Genomic DNA, 6,549 nt, shown 5'->3' with positions numbered 1-6,549 from the left:
AAAGTGATTGTCTTTGTTTAATTTTGTACTTATTGAAGAAGGGTTGTGATTTATCCCAAAAAAAAATGAAGCCCTTTGGGAAATTGGCTCTGCTAGTATTATTTGAAAACCTAATCTGGATTCCCAAAGCTAGTAACAATGTAATAATGGGTAAAGCAATTCTTAGCCTGGATTCATCATATTAACTTCTGTAAGTACTTTGAATGAAGTTTTAGCTTTTCTTTTGCCATTGTTACAAGTTGCAGATTGGTATTTGAAACTGCCCCCTTTTTTGCTTTTCTTGAGTGTAAAATGTAGGTATATCACAAATTATGCTAGAGGTCCAGAAATCTGTGGGGTGGTTTACTGATGAATCCAAGTATTTTGATCCTATTGGTTTTGAAGAAATTTGGCTTGGCAGTTGTTTAGTTTGATCCTAGTATTTTGTAGAGCTTAATTAAATATGCATTGGTGCATTACTCCATAGCCTCATTTAAGCAACTTTTTGTCATTACTATGTTTAGTTTTTCCTTACAACCTAAAAAAGTGAAGCTTCAACTAAGATTGGGACAAAGTAAACCCATTTATAGTGCCTTCAAGGCAATTAAAGAATCTCCTGATTAACAATCGTTGAGTGAAGCTCACAAACGTATTGTAGATGGTAAATATATGTTCCCTTTTCGTTTTGGTTCCTTAATTCAAAGCTAGAACCATTACTCAATACTGAGTGTACAATCTATTAGTTGGCTTGCTATAGCAGATACTAATATGAGCATTCTATTAAAAAAACAAAACAAAACAAACAAACAAACAAACCAACTTAGTGTTGATGCATGTAAATATTGTAAATATAAAAATGTTCTCATTGCAAGATGCTCCTTCCATTCCTTTTATTTTCTGCAAGTGTTTGACTTGATATCTCTTTTGTTTTATTGTATATATTAAGTCTAAATAAAGGAAGTTGTTCTTAATGGTGTTTCACTTGAAGATGATAAAATAGAATAGTTTAACAAAACTAAAAATGTACAATATAGTAGTTCTTGGTGTCTGGTTTCTTCTTGTAACCATATAAACATTTATGCTCAATTATATCATGTTCATTCCTTTTGGCTATTCTTTTTTATTTACTATGAGCTAATTTGTAGGAATTGGAGAGGTTGTCTCACAAATTTAGTGAGAATGTTTTGGATGCTACAAAGAAGTTTGAAAAGCTGATAACTGATTAGAAAAAATTGATGGTTTGCCTGCAACTGCTCTTGGGCTAGTTGCTCAAACAACAGTGTCCAAGGTATTCTTTTCCAAATTTCAGCACATGTTTGCATTTATTAATGGTCTCTCATTGTCAAATCTAGTACAATTTCTATTTTCTGTCATGTAATATATGTTCTCTCTCTATACTCACCTAGGGGCATGAAAATGCAACTGCTGAGAATGGACCATGGATGATTACATTGGATGCTCCAAGTTTTATTTTTGTTATGCAACATGCTCGTAATTGTGCCTTTCATGAGGAAGTCTACCGTGCTTATATAACCCAGGCATCAAATGGTGATTTGGATAATACACCAATCATCAACCAGATATTGAAACTTCGGTTGAAAAAGGCTAAGCTTCTCAATTACAATAATTATGCTGAGGTATGAATCTAGAGTATCTGCTAGATTGCAAATACCAATCTACAGTTTTGCTTTTCACACTTAAGCTAGATGCCCTTTTTTGCTTTTCTTGAGTGTAAAATGCAGGTATATCACAGATTATGCTAGAGGCCCAAAAATCTATGGGGGTGGTTTATTGATGAATCTGATTTTGGAGTCCATGAAAAACCCAACAAGCAAGCAGTTTCAAGGAGATTGCTTTTTAAGGTTTTATGATGGGAAAATCCTTCCGGTTATTATCAGCTTGTTGTGTTACTAGGAATATGTTACTCCATTGGTAATTAATAATTTACTAGGATAGGATGTTTAAAAGAATGGTCTAAAAGTGGAGATGTTTTGATTTGTAGAGTTTAGTTACTGCAAATGTTACCAATATGATGCTGTGATTCCAAGATTTTGAGTATTGTTATATGAAAAATGAAAATTATCTGTTTCTTTTGAAAAACTTCAATAATATTTTAACTTGTTTTTTTTTGCAGTTCACTCTATTTATTTAATACTATACATGTTTTGAGATTTTGAATCTATTGAACAATCTAGCTTAATAATTGAGTACTATTATATATTGAGTACTATTTTGAGATTTTGATTCCCTAATTCTAACTTAATAATTGAGTACTATTATATATTTAATTTGATTTATTTATAAATAAATTAGTGCAATATATGTAAAAATAATGTAAAATATAAATTTAATAGATATAAAATAAGCTCAACTAAACAATAAAAAAATGATAAATTCTCGAATATATGTTTGTTTAATTTAAAATAGTTTTTATAAAATATTTTTAGGAAATCTACCAAACAACAGAAAATATTTTACATAGATTCATCCAAACACCAGAAAATATTACCTTTTCCAAAAAAGTAAGTCATTTTCCAAAAATTATTTTTCAAAAACCATTTTCAGTCAAACAAACGGACCTTAACTCTCAGAATGCCCAAAAAACCCTAAAAATTGCGTTTTTTTCGTTATTCGAAGTGCAATGCGGGCCGTGTGGTAGGCCGTGTGGAATAGCCATCCCTTGTGACTCTTGTAACTCGTTCCGATTTTTCATTTTTCGCTCTTTTTGCTCCCAAATGCTCTTCTAAGTATAAAAACATGAATTTAAAAGATTAGGAGCATAAAGTTCACCATTAACATCGAATTATCATCCAAAAACGCATTTAAAATGATATTAAAACATGTTACTTTTAGCACCTATCACATAAACCTAAAATTAGATATAATCTCTAAATCTTAAACCATAAACTTTAAACCCTAAATTCAAAATCAAATAAAATATAAAAATTATAATTAATATTTAATTATATTTAAATAATATGATTAGTGTTTATTCATAAGTCTCCCAATATATATTTTTTGTTTTCCCTAATGATGAGATGTTATGTTTGTTATTCACTAATAAAGCATGAAACTTATGCATCGATAATGCATCAAATATTTCTTTTTTTAGTAAACTATCACGTTAGCCACTCCGAATAAAGGATCATTCCTATTTTGGTTAATTTAGTCGCCACCGCTAAAGAAATTTACCAAACAGATAACTCCATCGTAAAGCCCATTTTTTTTCTTTTATTTATTTTTATTCTTTTACCCTTTTTTTTCTCGTCTTCTATCTTTTTCTTCATCTTCTTTATTACACTATTCTCCCTTAACCGCCACACTTCAACAGCACCACTAGTCAAACTAACCACCAAACAATTCACTTTTCCTTTCTCTTTCAATCTAATGGTTCAAATATTCTTGAAACTCACCTGAAAACCACAAAAACATAAAATTAGATTCAAACTTCTCTTGTCTCGATCTACCACTTTTGTGGTTAAATCACCTTGGATATTTGATATGTGGCTCTCCTTAACCAGATACAACTCGTCACAATTTAGACTGCTAAATGAAATCTTAGAGCTCCAAAACCCAAACTCAAATAGAGATAAATCCCCTTATTCTTTTCAATTTATTTTCCTTCTTTAAATACTTGCTTTTCTGTTTGTAGGTTTGGTTTAACTTCTTTGAAACAACAAGCATTAATTCTTTTTTTTATTGCAGTAGATGGATTTTGTGTTGAGTTTTTTCGCATGGGTGGTTGTTTGTGGTTTGGGTTTCGAATCTTTTAGTGTGGAATGTTTGTAGGTTCAGTGGTGATAAGAGTTCAATCTAGAAATAAGATTTCTTTAGTTTTTATTCCTTGATGAGAAGAATCTTTCTCGAGTTTTATGACATCTTTCATGTGTTTACCAATAAATTGACTAATTTCTTAATTTTCATAAAATATGATGACCACAAATTATAGTAAAGAAATTAACTTTTCAATTGTAGTAAAATAGAGGGATGAAATTCACAATTAGACCAAAGGAGAACTATCTATTTTTCACTTAAAGTACTCCTATTTATCTATATTATTATTTAAGACCCTGATTGAGTTAGTGTCACAAGTCAATCGAGCACCAACTCGGTTAGAGAAATTACGAAAATATCCTTTCGTAATTAAAATAAATTATATTATTTGAGAGTAATTTAATCTTTTTTTTAAAAAGTCAATAAAAAATCCATGTGATGGAATTTAAACCTATGCTATTTATATCAATAAAATATTAACTTTACCACTTAACCAAAATTTTATTTTTAGTAGATATTTCATTTTAATTATATTATGCATATTTATTACCTTCATCAATTGTATCTATACTTGTTATTATTTAAACTCTTCCCTGAGTTGGTGTCATGAATCAATAGGGCAACAAAATCAATTAGAGAAATTACGAAAATGCTCTTTCGTAATTAAAATAAGTTATATTATTCGATGATACTTTAATCTTTTTCATTTTTTCAAAAAAGTCAATAAAAATTTTACATATGATGGAATTTGAACTTGTACTATTTAGATCATAAAACGTTAACTTTACTAAGGGTGAGTAAAACTTGATTCGACTCGAAAAAACTGATTTTTTTTCAAATTTTGAGTTAATTGAAATCGAGTTATTCAAGTTATTCAGTTTTTCGAGTAAACTCGAATAAGTAAATCAGTTTTTCGAGTTGAGTTGAATTTTTATAATTTGAATAACTCAAATAACATATTGGTATAAATATCACTTTAGTCTCTATAATTTTTTTTAAAAAAATGATCAAATCGATCTCTTTCAACAAAATAATTCAAAATAATTTTTAAAAAATCAAAATATTTGCAAAAGAACAAAAAAATCATAATTTTTTTTAAAAAAAATTAAATTTAAGAATAAATAAATAAAAGGAAAAATTCAACATAATAATTTTAAGAACATAAACAAGTAAATTACCAATTCATGTTTATCATACAAAAGTATCTATTTTTCTTTTTCTTTAAAAAGTTTTCAAATATACATGATTTCAATTTTATGTACTATAACATGAAACTAGTTATATTGGAACAAAATTTTAATTTGATATGTTTAATTTTTTAATATAATATTCACATTTCAATTGCATTATTCATACTTTATTACCTCAATCGATTGTATATATTGATAATATTGGGTTGGTGTCACGAGTCAACTTCATACTAGTGTCACAGGCCAAAGTGCAAAGCCCGTGACCATGGCACAAGATGCGCCCCATGAAGGTCTATCGATTAGATGGGGAACATTTAGCCCATGAGAATCGGCCCGATTCAAAGAACTGTTGGAGAAGCCTATCAGATTGAAGCCCGGTTGGCCCAATAAAAAAGATATGGCAACTTGGGGTAATTAATCTTAGAAGATTAAGGGAATCATATCTTATAAAGATTAGATTAGATTTGATATGACATATCTTGTAAATCCCTAAAATCAAGGGATATAGTTAATCTCGTCCGTCGATGTAAATGTATCTTGACCGTCGGTTTTGGGGGAGCTCAACTATAAATAGAAAGCCTCCTTGAGCATTCACTCAAACACTTTGTGTGCATTATTTTTTTGACTTTCTGTTGTTCATTTGTAACTTCTTTTGGCACAATCGCTTCCGCTATACAAATTGGTGCCTTGGAGGAGTTCTAAAAGAATCCTCACTTTTGGGCGTAAAGGCTGATTTAGGCGAGTTTGGAGCGAACGGATCGCCTAAGGCCGCACGGATTGCGAGACGAAAGGATTAGCCCCGTGACACTAGCCACAAGATTAATGACAACATTATGGTAAAAAATTATAGTGCATTTAGTATTCATAATATGATGTATTTACATGTTTAGATTTCATCTTTACTCACATTTTAATCTATTTTTTTCATTTTAATGTCATACATATTTCATGTTTTATTATTAATTAGTTTCAAACCATACATTTCATTAATTAGTTTGAAACTAATATTTCTGTTTTAAATATATAATTTCTACATGTATACACGTGATAAAATTTTTAATTTTAATTTAGAGTTTGTTCAAATTTATTCTATCTACATCCGGATATATTTTAGTTTTCAGCTAACTTTTTAGATTTTAGTTATAATTATTCAACTGTGTACTATTTATTAGAGTACTTATAGTAATTAAAATTTTTTATTTTTTTTACCGATTTAATTTATAATTATGACACAACCTGTCCATGTCTTTTGGATTTTTAATATTATTTTTAAGGTTAAAATATGACAGGAGTGTTTATAAACTTAAAATTAATTTAATCTTTATATTTTTATTTTTAAGAATTTAGTTCTTTTATTTTTTAAATTTTAAAATTTAGGTATAATTGTTAACATTGTTAAAATTTTATTTTTTATTAAATTTTTTGACGTGCCATTTTAAGTTAAAAATTATTCACTTGGTAATTATGTAACTAAAAACTAACATTATAATAAACTTAAATTTAACAAATAGTTTTAACAGTGCTAATGATTGAACCTGAATTTTTAAATTTAAAAAGTAAAAAGATTAAATTCCTAAAAATAAAAGTACAAAAATTAAAACTCAAA

The sequence above is a fragment of the Gossypium hirsutum genome, chromosome D03 (genome assembly GCF_007990345.1).
Source record: "Gossypium hirsutum isolate 1008001.06 chromosome D03, Gossypium_hirsutum_v2.1, whole genome shotgun sequence".
Classification (NCBI taxonomy): domain Eukaryota; kingdom Viridiplantae; phylum Streptophyta; class Magnoliopsida; order Malvales; family Malvaceae; genus Gossypium; species Gossypium hirsutum.
The sequence above is the reverse complement of the archived record's forward strand: the minus strand, read 5'-3'. Positions refer to the sequence as shown.